Source organism: Mya arenaria, chromosome 15, assembly GCF_026914265.1.
Source record: "Mya arenaria isolate MELC-2E11 chromosome 15, ASM2691426v1".
NCBI classification, from domain to species: Eukaryota; Metazoa; Mollusca; class Bivalvia; order Myida; family Myidae; genus Mya; species Mya arenaria.
This window is the reverse complement of record NC_069136.1, coordinates 43,889,543-43,910,902: the sequence shown is the minus strand read 5'-3', so window position 1 is coordinate 43,910,902 and position 21,360 is coordinate 43,889,543.

Genomic DNA, 21,360 nt, shown 5'->3' with positions numbered 1-21,360 from the left:
TCAGCAGAAAACTTGTTCCTATTTTACAAACTGTTACAAGTTTAGGTTATAATAAATGCACTGTAAAATGAGATACTCTGTTAAGTAACATTAACTTTGGCCTTGACCCAAGGGGCCCCAAATACAATCCCATTAAAGATCTCCCATACACTCTTTCCATATTCCAAGTTCGGTCACAAAATGTCCACTCAAAAATATTCAGATTGAACCTTATTTTCATATTCAGTTCATATGCACTGCACTTCTCATCAATATCTCTCCATATAAATATGAATTCAATACCTCAAAAACTTAGTTATAAAACAGAATTATACTCCAGACAAACAATAAATGTGAAAAATAAAAAAGGGCAATAACTTACTGCACACAGAGTTAGGGTTCTTATGCCAGGGCTTTTTCTATAGTACCCACAGGTCCTACTATCCGACCCATTCCCAAAGCAAAATATAAGATATTTTTCCCAATCTTCAGAAAAAAATCCCTATCAAAAATTAAAAAAATGAATAAAAAAGTATTTTTACCTGTACTGGTTCATTTACAGCATCCTAATAAATTATGTGATGTAATTTTTTTTTGATAATTGAACTCGGAAATCATTGATTTTCATCACATTCAGAGATGAAATATTATCTGTCATGATTTATTGCAATAGATATTTACACCCCAAGGATTGATATTTTTGGGGTCTTTAAGGGGAAAATAAACTAATATTAAATCATCTTCTAAATCGCTGGAGACTAGACAGCTTTTTTCTTTTAACTGTAAAATTTCCCAATTTTGGCATTTTTACGACGCAAAATTTCCCAAAATGTCTAGGGGCTTTTTCCAAAAATGGGCAGAAAAAGCCCTGTATGCACTGCACATCTCATCAATTAGATCTATCTGTATGTGAAGATTGATTTCAATACCTCAAAGACTTTTCAAAATTCTTTACAGATAAGATTGCCAAGACGCACAAAAGAGCACAAGCCTACCATTACTATATCCCTTTAAGCATCGGCGGGGGGATAAAAACAATCATGGCAAAGTTGTGGGCATGTTTGCAAGGGGTCATTATCAAAGCAAACCTTAACTGATGTGGGGCTACCGCAGTGGAAAGTGGGAATCGGCACAGAAGTTGTTAAGCAACCTGTTGAACAAACACTTTGTGCCCGCCATAAGAGTGTCACAGAGTGTGAGTCGCAAACACCTACCTTGCGATGACAGTCCACTTGGCTCTAAGGATACACAACCCGATCCTACAGAGATGAGCACTGCTCATCCCACCAAATCCTACAGAAGTGAGCACTGGTTTAAACCAGAGCTCGGACCAATAATCCTCAACTGAGGACTACCCATACAACATACATATGAAATATTGTCTCTCAAATTGTCGAAACTAACCATAATGGGGAAACATGAACATAGCAAAATGAAATGAACAAAATATACATTTCAAAATACATTATATATATAGAAATATAAGTATAGGAAGGCCATCCTTAAAAAATGTTTGTTTGCAGTTACCTCCCCCCCCCCCCCACTCAGAGATTTCACAACAAGAGCACTATTAGCTGATGCAAACGCTAAGTATGTTTTTCAGCAGACCCAGACTTCCTCAACAATTGTTAAATCTAGAGTCATGGAACTACTACATGTGCATACTGTCTCTGGTAACATAATATCACACAGCCTATAACATCAATGCTTAGCACACTAAGACAGTGACACCAATGCTAACCACACTAGGGCAGTGACGCCAATGCTAAGACCACTAAGGCTATGACATCAATGCTAATGACACTAAGGAAGTGACACCAATGCTAATCACACTCAGGCAGTGACGCCAATGCTAAGCACACTAAGGCTATTACATCAATGCTAACCACACTAAGGCAGTGACACCAATGCTAATCACACTAAGGCAGTGACGCTAATGCTAAGCACACTAAGGCTATGACATCAATGCTAACCACACTAAGGCTATGACGCCAATGCTAACCACACAAAGGCTATGACGCCAATGCTAACCACACAAAGGCTATGACATCAATGCTAACCACACTAAGGCTATGACATCAATGCTAACCACACTAAGGCTATGACGCCAATGCTAACCACACAAAGGCTATGACGCCAATGCTAACCACACAAAGGCTATGACGCCAATGCTAACCACACTAAGGCTATGACGCCAATGCTAACCACACTAAGGAAATGACATCAATGCTAACCACACTTAGGCTATGACATCAATGCTAACCACACTAATGCTATGACGCCAATGCTAACAAAACTTATCTTATGACACCAATGCTAACAACACTACAACTATGACACCAATGCTAACAACACCTCAGCAATGACAATAACTTTTTTCTTGGAAAAACAGACAAGCTAAATTAGTTTTAGATATTTGAAGCCCTTTTTCTTGTTTATTGTGAAATCATATTTAAACACCCTTAACACAACATGGTTTTTGGCCACTGTAAACAAACTATTTTTCAAGGATTGCTTAACATAGAATAAAACATAATTTTAACAAGGTAATCAGGATGCCAGCTTTATTCCCCCGCCGCATAAATAATGAGAAGGAAATAGGATGTACACGTTGCCGTGATGGGACACACATGTGAAACATCATCCAATGGGTGTGTTGGGAAAAGCCATCACACATGAAGTTAATGGTTCAGATCTTTTATGCAAACTGATTATAAATGTGAAAGAAAATGATGTTTGAATACAATGACTTCTACATGGACTGTGTCAAATTGCACATGCGTGGCAGCGATAGTTGTAACTTGCAACAGGTAAAGCTTCATAATTGGATAGCTTGGTCATCTTGACCAGTCCAACTTATGGCCAATCTCATGAGGCTGACTCTTCAGAGTACGAGATTGCTGATGAGATTGCTGATGACACCAACTTCCAACAAAATAGTGTATTCCATTGTTGATGTGTACTTCATTTCTGGTCTGTATCAACTGGGCTGTCTTCAATGCTGCTTAACTGGATGCAGATCTCTACTCGGAAATTGTAGGGCTGAGCTGTGCTTAGGCTGCTTTCAAAGTAGATTTTTACTCAGGAATTGCAGGGCTGGGCCGTTCTCAATGCTGCTACTTGATGCAGATCTCTACTCGGGAATTGCAGGGCTGAGCTGTTCTTAGGCTGCTTTTGGAAGTAGAGTTCTATTCAGGAATTGTAGGGCTGAGCTATTCTATATGCTGCAACTGGATGCAGATCTCTACTCGGGAATTGCAGGGCTGAGCTGTTCTCAATACTAATACTGGAAGCAGATCTCTACTCTGGAATCGCAGGGCTGAGCTGTTCTAAGGCTGCTGTTGGAAGCAGATCTCTACTCTGGAATTGCAGGGCTGAGCTGTTCTAAGGCTGCTGTTGGAAGCAGATCTCTACTCTGGAATCGCAGGGCTGAGCTGTTCTTAGGCTGCTGTTGGATGCAGATCTCTACTCTGGAATCGCAGGGCTGAGCTGTTCTAAGGCTGCTGTTGGAAGCAGATCTCTACTCTGGAATCGCAGGGCTGAGCTGTTCTAAGGCTGCTGTTGGAAGCAGATCTCTACTCTGGAATCGCAGGGCTGATCTGTTCTAAGGCTGCTGTTGGAAGCAGACCTCTACTCTGGAATCGCAGGGCTGAGCTGTTCTAAGGCTGCTGTTGGAAGCAGATCTCTACTCTGGAATCGCAGGGCTGATCTGTTCTAAGGCTGCTGTTGGAAGCAGATCTCTACTAAGGAATCGCAGGGCTGAGCTGTTCTAAGGCTGCCATCGGAAGCAGATCTCTACTCTGGAATCGCAGGGCTGAGCTGTTCTAAGGCTGCTGTTGGAAGCAGATCTCTACTAAGGAATCGCAGGGCTGAGCTGTTCTAAATGCTGCTACTAGATGCAGATCTCTACACCGAAATTATAGGGCCTGTTCTCAATGCTGCTGCTGAAAATGGACCTCTGCTGGTAGAGGATATCTAAGTCTGTAGTATGAAGACTTTCTGTGTTGACTAAATAAATGCTGTATTTGTTCAAAGCACCACCAAATGTGGTAAAGACGAAAAAATAGTTCATTATTTTCATATTTATAGAAAAATATTTTTTAATGTTATGTTTAAATATTTCAAAGCTGCAGCTAAGGCCATCCTTAAATCATTACAAAAATGTGTTGGGTTTTTTGCAGTAATTTGATCCAGACTGTTTGCAGTTCACTGGTTGGTGTTTGGATATTGCTTAGATATAGTAATGATAATAATGAACCAGAGAACAGCATTCAACTAACAAACTTCATCACTTTTCCAGAGAGTTTTTCCAATCAGCAGCCGCTGTCTGCTGATGCTACAGTCAGCATATTTCATTGTACTGCTGTGTCGGTTGTTACTTCTATTGGCATATTTTAAGTACTGCCTTGTCTGTTGATATTCATGTTGGATTAGTTCTGAGACTAAGTTGACTCTTTGGTACTTCTGTCAGGTATTTCATAGTACTGCCATGTCCATTGACTCATGTCAGGGTATTTTATAGTACTGCCTGGTACATTGATATTCTCATCGGCGTATTCCTGTCAGCGTGTTTCAAAATTCTGCCTTGTCCATCAATATTCCAGTCAGAGTATATTTAAGTACTGCCATGTCCATTGACTCCTGTCAAGAGTATTTTATAGTACTGCCTTGTACATTGATATTCTTGTCGGCGTATTTTATAGTACTGCCTTTTCCATTGGTATTCCTGACGGCGTATTTCATAGTACTGCCTTGTCCATCGATATCCTGTCGACATATATTAAAGTACTGCCACATCATTTGATATTCCTGTCAGCGTATGTTATAGTACTGCCATGTCATTTGATATTCCTGTCATTGTATATGTAAGTACTGCCTTGTCAATTGATATTCCTGTCGGCGTATTTTATAGTACTGCCATGTCCCTTGATATTCCTGTCGGCGTATTTTTAGTACTGCCTCGTCCATTAATATTCAATTGATATTCCTGTCGGCGTATTTTATAGTACTGCTTCGTTCATTGATACTTCTGTCAGCATATTTCCTTGCACTGCCTTGTCTGCAATCACTCCTATTGGCATATACCAAATCATTACCTGGTCTGTGGACACCCCTACTGTTGTCATCCATGACATGGTCTCTTTTGCAATTTGTACATGATAACACCGGTACTAATTTTGCTACATCTGCTTCCTTATTAGGAATGTCATTTCCTACTTAATGATGTTGAATGTTATTGATTATTGGCTATTGATTGTGTTGTTACTAAGTTTCAATGCACAAGTAGATTTCTTCCCATTTTTATTTGTGAAAAAATGTGTTACTGTTGTTTATGATGCTGTGTTGAAGTCTTACTGTTATTTACACTAACCACATCACAATTTATGTAATTTCCATTGTAGGCTCGCAATATTGTATATGAATTGATTAAAATAATCGGTTATTGACTTTCTTTATAATCATGATTCTTTTTTATGGCACCTTGAACCATTTTGTATTTATCAGAAACTGAGCCTAAAATTGAAATCAAATACAAATATAAATCATCGTGCTCTTAATAAAACCCCAAAATTAAATCATTTCTTATGTGAGTCAGAAAAGATTTCAGTGAGTCGGTCAAGCCATTGCAAATATCATTCTTTTTTAAATTGGTCAAGCCACTGCAAATATAGTTCTTTTTTAAATTAAGGATGGCTTAACAGGCTTTTAAATGGGAAAATGATTGACGGGACGGTAAATGAAGAGGCATTCCTATATTGCCCTTGCAGATTGTGGCGAGGGAACAAAACAAGGCCATTGGTCGAACCAATGTGACCTTGACCTTCACTCCGGCTTTGCATATTAACTTGATCAAAGACAGATAGGCAGACGGACGAAACGGTGACTATATGCTACCAGATTTTTTCAGGGAGCATTACAAATATACTAATCATAATATGAAGTTAAAATGATACTTCCCCAATTCCAAAGTCGAGGGAACTGCCAAGATGATGCTACACTCGTGAGTCCTACAATAATACTCGCTAGTCGCTGGATGCCATGTACAGGATACACACCAAAAGAAGCCATCAGTCCCACCTGTTTATACAGAAATAATACCAATAGTTACATTTAGAATATGCAATTATTTACCAAACTTTTAAGATCAAGCAATTGTTCATAACCAATTTTGAATTTATTTATAACAGATTGATTAGGCAATTATTTCAGATAGTGCAGTTATTTATTACCAGATTATTCAATAATTTATCATTCTATGAAAACAGTATGAGCAAAATGTTTGCTTATACCTGAAATTTTACCTTAGAATTTCCATAATAATTTTCAAAAGATCAAGGTCAAAATAGTTGGTTGGATATTTTCATTATAAACTGGGGACAGGTATTCAATGTCAGTACAATGGAAGTTGTTATCTCTTCCAGGGTTTATTTTCGGCAATTTTTATAGCCGGTATTCGATCATGTTCCCAATGGCAAAAAGTATAATTTTTTCCCAATTTGTGAATAAAAATTAAGAGTTCCAAAAATTTCAAATGAAAAAAAAAGAAACAAGAGCTGTCACAGAGACAGCGCGCTCGACTATTCCGCCACTTTTCAGTGTAAGGATTGAAAAGTTTTGGCGAAACATGCATGGATCACTGTTAGATTAGATTTCAATGCAATACATGATGTGCGCAGATATTAACATAAATGTGGTTACATGCTAAATTTTAACCAGAATGTTTCAAGTGTAATAATAAAGGGCCATTATGTGCAAAACACAGTTATCTAACTTGATTATTCAATTAGGTTGGGTGATTGAATACCATTGTATAAAGTCTCAATGCAATACATCAAGTAGTTGCTGAGATATTATCCTATGTGTGCTAACATGCAAGACCTTAACAAGAATTTCTAAGTCGCATAATAAAGGGGCAAAAATTATATAATATGAAAGATAGAGTTATCTTACTTGATTAAATAAGAAGGTTAAATGGTTGGGAGCCTTTGTGTAAAGTTTCAATGCAATACATGATGTATTTGCTGAAGCATTGACTTAAAAGTGGTTACATGCAAAACCTTAACCAGAATTTCTATGTTGAACAAAAAAGGGGCCATTTTTTGAATTTAATGCAAACTAGAGTTATCTTACTTGATTATTTAAGTAGATTGGATGGTTGAGTACCATTTCATAAAGTCTCAATGCAATTCATCCAGTAGTTGCTGAGATATTAACCTTTGTGTGCTTACATGCAAAACCTTAAGCAGAATTTCTGAGTCAAATAATAAAGGGCAATTATTTGCATTAAATGCAAACTAGAGTTATCTAACTTGGTTAATTAAGTAGGTTGGATGGTTGAGTACCATTGTATCAAGTCTCAATGCAATACCTCAAGCAGTTGCTGAGATATTAACCTATGTGTGATTGCACGCAAAACCTTAACCATAATTTCTAAGTCAAATAATTAAGGCCTATTTTTTGCATTAAATGCAAACTAGATTTATCTAACTTGGTTAATTGAGTAGGTTGGATGGTTGAGTACCATTGTATCAAGTCTCAATGCAATACCTCAAGTAGTTGTGGAGATATTAACCTATGTGTGCTTGCATGCAAAACCTTAACCAGAATTTCTAAGTCAAATAATAAAGGCCTATTTTTTGCATTAAATGCAAACTAGAGTTATCTAACTTAGTTAATTGAGTAGGTTGGATGGTTGAGTATCATTGTATCAAGTCTCAATGCAATACCTCAAGTAGTTGCTGAGATATTAACCTATGTGTGCTTGCACGCAAAACCTTAACCAGAATTTCTAAGTCAAACAAGAGATGTTTGTCAAACATTATGCCCCCCCTGAGCGCCATGTTGTCAGGATTATATGGACAATTGAATGAAATATGCATGGACCGAAATGAGAGCTGATTTGTTGCTGTTTTAAGATTATGACCATTAAAGTGTGAGGATGAAGTGTGTTATGACCGTCATGACCTTTGACTCTATGAACTCAAAATCCAGAGTCATCAGCTGGTCACCAGAAACCTAAATGTCAAGTTTGAGGGCCATGGGTGCAGGCATTGTCAAGTTATCACAAGACTAGTTTTTTTTCGTTCAAGGTCACTGTGACCTTGACCTTTGACCCCTTAAATCATAAGGGGTCATCTACAAGTCAGATGCAACTCCAAGTCAAGTTTGAAGGCCATGGGTTCAGGCATTGTTGAGTTATCACTCAGACAACCTTTTACCATTCAAGATCACTGTGACCTTGACCTTTGGCTCTATGAATCCTAAAATCAATAAGGGTGATCTACTGGTCAGGCTTAACATCCATGTCAAGTTTAATGATCATAGGTTCAGGCATTGTTGAGATATCAGTGAGGGAAGATTTGTTAACTTTTTTGCGTTAAAGGTTACTGTGACATTGACCTTGGCCTGATGACCCCCAAAGTCGATAGGGGTCATCTACTGGGCAGGCCCAACCTTCACGTCAAGTTTGATGACCATAGGTCCAAGAATTGTCGAGTTTGCTTTCAAGGTCACTGTGACTTTGACCTTTGACCCCTAAAATCAATAGGGGTCATCTACTGGTCAGGCCCAACCTTCATGTCAAGTTTAAGGGCCATGGGTGCAGGCATTGTTGAGTTATCACTTGGACAACCTTTTATCATTCAAGGTCACTGTGACCTTGACCTTTGGCCCAATGACCCCTAAAATTAATAGGGACAATCTTCTGGCCAGGCTCAACCTACAAATCAAGTTTGAGGGCCATGGGTGCAGCCATTGTCAAGTTATCACTCAGATAACCTTTTACCATTCCAGGTCACTGTGACCTTGACCTTTGGCCCAATGACCCCTTAAATCAATAGGGACCATCTTCTGGCCAGGCCCAACCTCCAAGTCAAGTTTGAGGGCCATGGGTGCAGGCATTGTCGAGTTATCACTCGGACAACCTTTTACCATTCCAGGTCACTGTGACCTTGACCTTTGGCCAGATGACCCCCCAAAACCATAGGGGTCATCTCCTGGTCAGGCCAATTCTCCAAGTCAAGTTTGAGGGCCATGGGTGCAGGCATTGTTGAGTTATCAATCGAACAACCTTTTACCATTCAAGGTCACTGTGACATTGACCTTTGACCCATGGAGCCCAAAAAACAATAGGGGTCAGCTACTGGTCAGGCCCAATCTCCAAGTCAAGTTTGAGGGCCATGGGTGCAGGCATTGTCACATTATCACTCGGACAACCTTTTACCATTCAAGGTCACTGTGACCTTGACCTTTGGCCTGATGACCCCCAAAAACAATAGGGGTCATCTACTGGTCAGGCCCAACCTCCATGTCAAATTTGAGGGCCATGGGTGCAGGCATTGTTAAGTAATCACTCTGACAAGCTTTAAAATTATTTTACCATTAAAGGTCACTGTGACCTTGACCTTTAACCCGATGACCCCCAAAATCAATAGGGGTCATCTACTGGTCAGGCCCAACCTTCATGTGAAGTTTGATGACCATACGTCTAGGAATTGTTGAGTTATCACTCGGACAAGCTTTGGTCTACCGACGGACCGACCGACCGACCGACCGAATTACCGACATGCCTGTGCAAAGCAATATACCCCTCTTCTTCGAAGGGGGGCATAATAATAATAAAGGCCTATTATTGGCATTACATGCAAAGTAGAGTTATCAAACTTGGTTAATTAAGTAGGTTGGATGGTTGAGTACCATTGTATAAAGTCTCAATGCAATACCTCAAGTAGTTGCTGAGATATTAGCCTATGTGTGCTTGCACGCAAAACCTTAACCAAGGGGTGACGCCGACGCCTACGCCGACACCGATGCTTGTGTGAGTAGTATAGCTCTCCTTATTCTTCGAATAGTCGAGCTAAAAATGACGATGAAAATATAAACAAAACAATTATTTCCCCTACATGCAAGCGTCTATTCACAGCGACATACAATGATGTTCATTGGTTGAACTATATTTTTTAGCCAATCAGAGAACATATAACAAAGTAAGAGTTCTTCACATTGTGCTATAAAACGTGTCATTTTTAACAAAAGGATTAATAATATAAAGTTGACAGTAAACTATTTGTCGCAGAAGGGGATTAAAATAACTTAAAGACAATGATGATCTTTGTCATGCCTCACCTACATGATTACATTCATGACATTGACCTTCATTGCCAATATTGGAAAATGACAGAACTGAGAAATGAAACTGAAAGTTGACAACTCGGGTGAAATGACCAAGTCTTTATTCATAATTATTATTATTATTATGTATTTATTTTTTGATATCTGCCAAAAGGAAACATGTAGATGAAATTTTACAAAAATTCATTCATTTGCAAGTTTGACTATTTGGAAATTGGAAGAAACAAGGCAGAAGGACGGCTATATCCCCCGCTGATGTTTTTTAGTATATTTTGTTTTTCTCGCAACCTGACTGGTATGTTAAATCTGACCAAAATTGAACACAACCACTGGTCAAGAGTGGGAATATAGGAAATACAAGTTGTTTGATCGGTAACCTAAATATTCTTGGATATTTGAACATATTATTAAAGGATATTTGTTTTTTATGTTAAAAGTTTTTCATATTGTGTCACAGTGTGTAGTGTAGGTAAGATCAATGTCAAGGTTATTTTGGCTAAAAATAGGAAGGAAAATGAGTCCTTGATTTATAACATCGATGAAATAGCAAGCCTTTTCAAGTATTTTCGATAAAGTGATACATATATATTGTGGTGACATCAAAACATTGTTTTACTGCTTTTGAAGAGAAAACACATGTAATGATGTTATAAAAATATTATCACATTTGTGTCCATTGTTTTTTTTTTAAATATTAAGCTTGTTGCACATAATGATAATGCTTGGTAGAGTGCCTCAAGTATCAATCTGTGCAACTTGTTTAACATTTTCAATGAATATTGATTTCTTATCCTCTTTTTAGCATTGTCATAATATGGACCCAAAACTTAATGATGGATTACTGGCACAAATTGCAATTGGTTGGAGTTCTTGGATCAATTCAGATATTGTTGCAAAAAGTACATGAAATGTTTAACTTCAAAAAATCCAGTAAGAATTGACATGCCTACACTGCTAAATGTAAAAAGCCCAGACACAAGCATGTGTACTGTGACCTTTAAATGTCTCGTGTGACCGAGACCTTTGAGGTATGGACCTGGGTCAAGGTCACTGCACATCGTCTCAATGAGGACAACATATGCACCAAGTAATATGGTAAACCATCATTGCATAAGTAAGTTATAGCGCGGACACGAGCATGCGTACTCTGACCTTTAAATGTATTGTGTGACCTTGACCTTTGAGGTATGGACCAGCGTCAAGGTCACTGCACTTCGTCTCAATGCGGACAACATTTTTACCAAGTAATATGGTAATCCAGAGTGAAATGATCAAGTTATCATTCACCAATATTTTCCATTCTTTCACCGACATGCATGAAATAAATTGATTTATTCATTCCATTCTCTCTAGTCAGCATTTTTAATAGTCAGCAGATTTTGTACCCAAATTAAGAGATTCTTAAGAGAAGCCCATAAAATTGACTCTGAAAAATAATTTTCGATGAAGTACTTGGTTATGCAAGTGAGTGCTTTTAATATGCAATATGACATTGAGTGTTAGAAAAAATACAGTTTGCGTTTATACAGAAAATGCCCGAGAGGGATAATAATGTTATATATTAAGCATTAAATGGCAAGTATCAATCAGAAACGTTAACCTGACCAAGATTGATTGAAATATCCATAAAATCCTTTAGCTTCTAGGCAAATCTTTACTGTTAGGCCTAAAAAAAAGTTAGGGTTACATCCTTCTCAAAAATAGGTAGGGTAGGTAGGCTTTTTTTTTTTTTTTTTTTTTTTTTTTTTATTAGGCTTTATATAAGAATATCATTTTCATCATTGGAGAATGATGTTAAAGCTATCTTCTGTATAAGCATTTAAGGTTTAAACTACATATTGAAAAGCAATTAAAAAAAAACGAAAAATTTTTTTTTTTTTGTTTTTCATTTTTTTTTCAAACTGACTATAAAAATGGTAGGGTCGGCGCCTATTCCGTAGGTAGGGTCGTGTAACCCGAACCAAATGTATTTTTTTTAGGCCTTACAATGCACCAGTCACTTGTAACCACGCCCCTAAGGTCTGGGGGTATACCAGGGATAACTTGGAAAATTTGCTGTGTTTTAACCTTCCAGGTGGCCCCGCAGTGCCGGGTGAATGTGGTAGATTTGTCTTTATGCCAACAACAGCAGGGGATGGGCCTTACCTATGGTCCTGGGGCTGCGGGGGATTTTGCGGGGATTTTACCAGCAGTTCGTCCCCGGAAGACAGGGATTTTCCCCGGGGCTTGGCTGGACCGAAAATCAAATTCCCCGCTCTTTTCCCTGGACCTGGGGGGTTGGGGGGTCGTGGTTACAATTGACTGGTGCATAAATAATAGTTAGCATGAAATGGAATTATTCTCTAGGCATAACTAAACAAGAGCTGTCACAGAGACAGGGTGCTCGACTTTTCCGCCATTTTTCTGTGAATGGATTGAAAAGTTTTGGCAAAACATGCATGGACCACTGTTAGATTAGATTTCAATTCAATACATGGTGTGCTGAGATATTTACATAAATTGAATTGGAAAATATTTGAGGTGGTACGCAAACTTTATCGTAAATTCTTAGTAAAAAAAGGGGCATAATTCTGTCAAAATGCTTGATACAGTAACCTTCTCCTGTGTACAGTTCAGGGGCATGATGGTGAACAAATGTGTGAAGTTTCAAAGCCAGATGTCAATGGATTTTGAAAATATTTGAGGTGGTACGCAAACTTTATCGTAAATTCTTAGTAAAAAAAAGGGGCATAATTCTGTCAAAATGCTTGATACAGTGACCTTCTCCTGTGTACAGTTTAGGGGCATGATGGTGAACAAGTGTGTGAAGTTTCAAAGCCAGATGTCAATGGATTTTGAAAATATTTGAGGTGGTACGCAAACTTTAACGTAAATTCTAAGTAGAAAAGGGGCATAATTTTGTCAAAATGCTTGATAGAGTTACCTCCTCCTATACACAGGTTGAGGGCATGATGGTAAACAATGGTGCAAAGTTTCAAAGCCGGATGTCAATGGATTTAGAAAATATTTGAGGTGGAATGCAAACTTAAACATAGGTGGTCACTCAGACGCCGATGCTCGAGTGATTAGGATAGCTCCCCTTATTCTTTGAATAGTCGAGCTATAAAAGTATGTTATATTTATGCAAGATACAGACTTTGCTACAAATGTGGTGCCCTAAAATTGTCATTTCAAATCATACTCATTCATCAGAGGTTTGATTATGATAAATCTAAAGCATAGCATCATCACTCTGATGTACGAGAATGTTACAAAATAAAAATATGCATTGCATTAAATGGCAAGTACCTATCAGTAACGTTAATCTGACCAAGTGACCTTAAAGGGGTGGGGGGATAAGAACCCTGAAGGGGTCCGCTGGTCTTTATATTTAGTAAATTCTCAGCCCGGGTTTTGCTAATTTGCATATTACCAACCAAGTAATTAAACGTACTTTGAACATACTTCCAATGATAACGGAATGTTATACTATGAATGCACATTCGTCACCTACAGCAGACTGTTACATTATTTTGAACGCACATCCGCCGCCTACAGCGGACCGTTACATTATTATGAATGCACATCTGCCGCCTCCAGCAGACCGTTACATTATTATGAATGAACATCCTAGCCTCCAGCGGACCGTTCTATAATTTTAAACGCAAATCCGCCCCCAACAGCGGACAGTTACATTTGTTCATCTCAAACCAAACTCAACTCTTGCATTTTACCTGTCCACATCTCAATCATTTTCCTCATAAAACAAATAAGCTTGCTTTAATAAAAAAATATAAAAAACCACGGCAACTTTAAATTGGACTGCAACTGTATGGGTGGGTGGGGGAAGGCGGGACAATTCAAGATAATTCGACCTTAAGCGAACCAAAGATAACCCGTTCTTATTTTTTTTTAGAAAAGATAAAATGTTAATCTGTCGTGGATCGCGTGGAAACAGAATAAAACCTACTCTTTCGTCGCCACGGTTGTTTTAAACATCGAGGGACTAGCAGGAACTGGCCACATGGCCGGTATCATCGCACGAGACTTCAAGACTAAAGGGAAATAACTATTGTGAGTGTTTTTAAGTGCTGACGAATTAGCTGACAAAGTAGAAATAGAAGAGAGTTGCTGACCAATTGCTGACCATATAGACAGAAGGGGAAAAAAGGAAAAATAAATAATTGAAATTAAATATTTTTCAAGCCTTATTTTGTTTAATTTATTTTATATACTCCTTATAGTGTAAGTATAGACGGATGATTGTGAAGTTTTCTTGAAAATGGCATTTCATTGAAATGAATTGAGTTATATTGTTTTGCTGGTTTGATGAAAGTATGAGAAAATATCACGAATTTAATTACCTTTTTAGGTGTTTCATTTACAATTGATTTATTTTTTATTTTAGTTGTGAACGTAGCTTTAAACGTTAGCCTCACTATCTATGTAACACTATCTGCATTACATCAAAGAACGATCAAAAGAATGTTGTTTGCCAATCCCCTATTGGTCATATTCATTAAGAAATTATTAATTTATTTGTTATATTTTCGAATTTGCTTTGTGATTAACAAGGCAAACATATATATTTATTTTCTTGGTTTGTGAATATCACTTTCAAATTCGTTGCATAGTTAACGCAAAAATATTGCTATACAGTACATTCAATTCTTTAACTGCATTTCTAACTATTAATTTATGCACCATTCAATTGTAACCACCATCCCCACAGGTCCGGGGAAAAGCCGGGACATTGACTTTTGGTCCAGCCAACCCCGGGTAAAATTCCCGCCCTGCGGGGACGAATTGATGGTTAAACCCCGGCCAAATGCCCGCGCACCCCAGAGACGCTATATAAGGCCCAATCTCCGCTAAATTTGACGCTATGACAAAACCACCCCGGTCACCCGGCCCTGCGGGGCCACCTGGAAAGTAAAAACACGGCCCTTTTCCCCGGCTATCCCCGGTATACACCCCGGACCTGGGGGGCCGTGGTTACAATTGACTGGTGCATTATAAGGATTTTATCAAGTGAATTTGCGTGCACATATAGTTAAATATAGTGAGGTTTTTTTTAACTGGACTTGTAACTTTGTGTTTTCTAATAGTTTCATTGTGGCTTTAATTGTTGGACATTCACAGGCGAAATACTTAGGCAATTTAACCGAGTGTCCTGTATTTTCATGCTCTGGATTTAAAATAAAGCGGGTAATTTCCTTGATAAAAGTTTGGATTTTTACCAGTTGGTGCCAAAGCAGTCGGTAAGTGAAAAATATGATTATATCATCATGTAATATGTGTAATTACAAATACTTTAAACTAATTGTGACTTGTTTAAACCCCATTGTCTTTTTAACTAACTTAATTAGCCGATAGTTTTTACTAAATATTATAGAGGAGTTCTTATTTCTTAGCTGAGCAATGCTAAACGAAGGGAAACTTGATATTGAAGAATTTGTTCTGTTTTTATATGGTCAGTCAACTTCACTGTTCACTGCATAGTGCTGACTTATATAACGTATAGGGAAATACGATGGTGAAAAGTTACTGAACAATTTCTTAGCTGACCAATGTAACGTATAGGGAAACTCGATATTGGAGAAGTTGTACTCAGAAAAACATATAATTTCAGTAATATTTTTTCCTTCTTTGTCTATATGGTCAGCATATCTCCTTTATTTCTATATCGTCAGCTAATTGCTCAGCACTTTAGCACGACCCTTAAAGAAAGCCAAGGTCAAAGAAGGTCAAATTATACTGACTGTTGAAACAATTATTTTGGCAGTTATATACGCAGTGACCTCCCCTATTACCTAATTGCTTCTTATATACTTTGAAGGACGTGGCCTTCACTGTCTGCCTAAAAATTGAAGAAATACAGATTTCTGACATATAAATCTAAAGCTCTAACGTGTAACAGAAAACGAAATACTTATAGATATGTTTATCCAGTATTTTAGCTGTTTTTTTCAGAGGGCATGTCCCGAACCCACATATAAATCGACATATGTATCGTTTTAAGCCAAACAACGCCCATCGTTATCGGAAGAGTATCGCTGCGAAGCTAGAAACATTGGTAGTGTCATCATTCGCGTAGCATTCCTTGCAAATCTTCTAGTTTATTTCATCTAGGCTCTTTATAACATATTCGATATTGAATTATGACATTCAAAAGAGTCTGACCCTGATTTTGATTTTTTTTTTCAAATTTTTTAATCATTTAAATATGAAGTAAAAATATTACAAAGATAGTTATCATCTATATCAATTAGCATGTATATTTCAACATAACATAGTTACAGTGTACGTAAATTAAAGTTCTTGATGTTTCATAACATCATTTCACTTAAAAGTAACTGAACATTAAAAAAAATCAAAAAGAAAATCAAGAACATTTCTGCAAATCATTTAGTAATAAAAATAACAATTGAATAAACAAAATCCAACTAATCAAAAAAAATATGAAAACATAAATAATAAACAAAATCTCATTTTTTTTATTTTTTTATTTTGACCTTGAACTGATCTTGACCTTAGAATATAAAAAGAAATAATTATATAGAGGATATTTGTTTATTTCAGTGTAAGATTTTCTGTTTCTTTGGTGCTTATTTTCTGAGTTTTATTAGTATTTTAATTTATGTTTTAACTACTCCTTTTTTACGCCGTAACCCGTGGGACGCACCTCAAGCAAATTCTATATATATATAATAGCAGATTTTCTATTTCCGGTTTGTTGAGAAAACGTTCTCTGATATTCATTTTTATAGCTAATTATTCGCTCGTTTTTTAGTGCAAATATTTTATGAACAGTAAACAATGAAGTTTCATTTGTGCATCTATATTAAAAAAAATGAAAACACTTTTATTTTAAGCGGGGCATGAATACATAACCAAATTAATTCTACGCCGCCATTTATTGAATGAAAATTTGAAAGGTCGAATGTGTTAGCAAAACAATTGCGGATAATCATTGGATATTAAACATTTTCCTCAGTTTTAGAGGGTGTTTCATGATACATGTATATACAGTCATCTAACTGTCCGAGACCAGTCTGGTTTGCTTGAAGACAGGTCGATTTCCAGGAAGTTCGTATTACGTATTACAACGACAAACAGTTCAAAATACTTTTGAACGATGATATAACATTCTGTTTATGTTCGAACGGTTGTTTTCGTCTGTAATTTGTTTGGTATGAAAGCAAATGTTCGAACATTTAGCTTCAAGATCAAGAAAACGTTTGAAAAACGGGATAACCATTTTTCTAATAAACGGGAAGTTGTTAATTTCCAAATATATATAAATTTTATCTTATGTAACATTTCTTTCAAGTTTAAATATTTTATTTGCCAACGTATTCTGGTTCAAAGTGAAGTGTTCTGTTTTGATCAAGGGGAAGTTACTAAAATGGATTTTAAAAGTAGTTCTGAAGGTTGATATTTTCACTCCTTATTTTGCAGTGAAATTTTCACTGTTGTTATTTCACTGATAAGATAAAACACCATATTTCATCGAAAAGCATGCAAGAAGCCATATAATTTTGCTTTTAATAATGGAATATATTATTTACAATTCTGCCACCACTATTTGACACAAACTTAACTTAAATAGAATTATACTTAACAAAAAATATACGGAACATCTTTCTTATTTTGAGGGAGGGAGGGGGGGTGCGGTTTGGGGGGGGGGGTAGCTTTTATACTTACAAATCCGCCACCACTTTTTGACACAAACCAATCATAAAGGAATTATTATAAGAAGAAACGTATCCATAAAAAATGGGGATTTTTTCATACTTTGAACTTGAATGACATTGACCTTTTTAGTGCTTAATGTTACATTTCTTTTTAAAATACAATATGAAAGATGTTATATCCATGTGAATATTCACTTTTAGCTATTTAAAGAAAATACCCATATTCGTAAATAGTGTTTACTGAAATGACAATTGGAGACGGCCATTAAAGGCCGCTGCAACATTTTGTCAATCTTTGAAAATGCTTTGGTTGTAGTGCCAAATATTCTGGGAAGCCTTCCAGCAATATTGCATGCCTGAGATATTGATGCCTTGTCCCCTGGGCTAAAGTAAAACCCCCTGGTTTTCTGAACAAATTCGTTTTGGAGGTCTCCAGAAATATGGCATATCTGTTTGGACACATGACGAAAACAAAAGAATAAAAGTCTTGCATGAACGATCAACAGCGAAGAAAACATCGAAGCAGAAATGCTAAACCTGACTCTTATTAGTGATGGTTATATCAGAACCATAGTTGATGCTGATACTAATTATAAGACATATAACTTAATTAATATTCTAAAGAAAAATATATAATATAAGAATAAGTACTGTTTAGAAAATATTGCACAGTGCCTAAACAGATTGCATTATCATGTGATTAAGAAATATTGCACGGTTTTATTGCTTTTCCAAAGACGTAAATGATGGTTGTATATTGCATAATTTAAACGTTGGTAAAAATAGAAAATATTGCACTGTGTTTAAACATATTGCATCGTTTAATGTGATATTAGAAAATAGTTCGTTTCAAAAGAAATGAGAAAATATTGCACTGCATTGCACATTTTAAACGATTGTAGTATTAGAAAATACTGTACTGTTAGTGTTTAAACTATATTGCATTGCCATGTGTATTAGGAATTATCGTACGGCTTTTAAAATATCAACCAACATTATCATAGTGCTATTGTCCGTGAATATTACGTTCATTGTTCGCCGCGGGGACGGCTATAGTCTGTTTAAAAATAGGTTTGTCCTTTATCAGTACCGGAAAGGTAATCATGCATAACATATTTTATTTAGTACAGTGTGAAGTCTGGCTTCAATGTTTATATTAATATTATTGGTATTGTTACATTTTCTATACATAAACAACATGTACTTTTTTAATAAAAGTCTAACCGTAATTGTACTAGATATGTTCTATATGCAACGCAAAGCGCTTTTATGTACACATATATATGTCTAACGTTCTTTTCGATTTCGAGTAACCAGATTTATATACGTATTTACGTTACGAGCTTGCATTGTATATATTCTTTTTTCCCATCTGATAGGTGTTAAACGGTATCTCAAATAGGAACTACAAAAATACAATGACACAAAGTAAATTAAATATTTTACTTATTGTCTCGTTAAATGTCCAAGGACTAAGAGATAGAAATAAACGTCTTAGATTTATGCTCTGGCTCAATAATCAACGAGCCGACGTAGCATTTGTCCAAGAGACTCATTTTACTGAGAATATAATTAATTCTATTGACAACGAGTTAAGTAGTTGGAATACGTGGCAAAGCCTTGGAAATAATTTAAGCAGAGGTTGTTCAATTCTTGTCAATAAGAAACTTACACATAGTAGTATAGATCATTTTTCTGATGGGGATGGGTAATATATTCTCCTAAACATTGAAATCAACGAAAATATATACACTTTACTTAATATATATGCTCCTAACGATAAAAATATACGTAACGCATTTTATAATCGTATCCTAAATATAATATCCGAAAGAGGCCAAGGCATAAAATTAATTGGTGGTGACCATAACGATACTCTTAACAAAAATGATAGAAGATCAAGTTCAAACACAAATTGGAAAATAATCGCATCATATTGTCTTGATCAATTCGGACCCAATTATCTTGTCTTCAATATGAATTTAGACTCACTTAAATCCCTATCTTGACAAAACTTAAAACTCATTGTTTTCTACCGTGACTTGATCAACACATGGTTAGAATTAAAATCAATTTCAAGGTCAAACAATATCAAGAATGACTTTTATTCCATACGAACTCAAGTTTTATGGGGAAATAAATATATTAAATTCAATAATAAATGTCTACTATTCAAACACTGGATTGACTCTGGATTTATGTTTCTAAACGATATAATTTCATTATCTGGTGAGATAGACGTGAGAAGAATTGTGCAAACGTTAAAAGTGAAATGTAACTGGATTTCAGAGGTAAACACAATAATAAAAGCTATCCCAAACGACTGGAAAATTGTAATTAAATCAACTCAATCTGTAAACACAAAGGTTAAAACGTGTTTTAATCCTAAATACGGTCAAAAGCTGTTAGACGATCTCACTAATAAAGATATTTATCATATTTTTTGTAACGCTGTATTTAAAAAAAAACCTTCATACATAAATACTGGCAAGAAACTTTCAACAAACCAATCAACTGGCGATCATGGTATTTTATTTTACATTGGATAGTTCCAGAAAATAAAGTTAAACAGTTCAAGTTCAAACTACAACATAACATCATGGCTACAAATCTAAACCTATTCCGCTGGAATATCTCACCAAGTCCTCTTTGTAATCACTGCAACCAAGTCGAAGACTATGACCACTTTCTTATTAATTGCTCGTATCTTTCTCATTTTTGGTCGAAGATAAATGACACCTTTAAACATTGTTATATATATAAACAGATGAAAAGCCTCGAAATACTTATAATTGGATATAAAATGAATAAAAGAATATAATACTATCAATACTATTCTATCTCAAATAGGTTACTGTATTTACAAATCGTACTTTTTATCTGAAAGAAGGCAAATATTTGTTAACTTATTTGCATTATTAAATGGCGACCTTTTGATTATTCAGACATTATATAAGAATAAAGGATTTCATTGTCCTTTTCTCAATAAGTTCATTATGAAATTTAAAAACAACTAAAGAATATTCTGTTAACAAGTTATATTTATTTAATAAAAATGCAATGTCTTAAGATAAATAGTTGTATATCATGATTTTCTTGTTCATTATTTGTCATGTTTATGATTTGTATATGTTTTTATGAACAAAAGAATCACCTCTCAGTGATTCCAATAAGAAAAAAAAAAATTAAAAAATTCAAAGGTAACAGAAAAGGCTAGAAATAAATCAAGAAAAAATATCACACAGAAGCATCCAAGAATTGAAAATGAATATGTTTAAATTCAACATGTTTTATTTCTTATTATGTATTTGGTGTGTCAAAATTGTCTAGTAATGTAATATTTGAGTCATTTATTTAATTGGAATTATACGGTTACTTGGAAAAGTAACAAGCGATAGCTCATACGTCTATCTATAGGTATTATCAATGAACCATAATAATTCCACAAAATTAGTAATCATATTTCTTTAATAGATATCTGCTAAGGTAAAACAATTAAAATCACAGATAACAGTTTACATGTTGTTTTTTGTTCAAACTTATTGCATTAAAAGTCATCTTCATCCTCGGAACA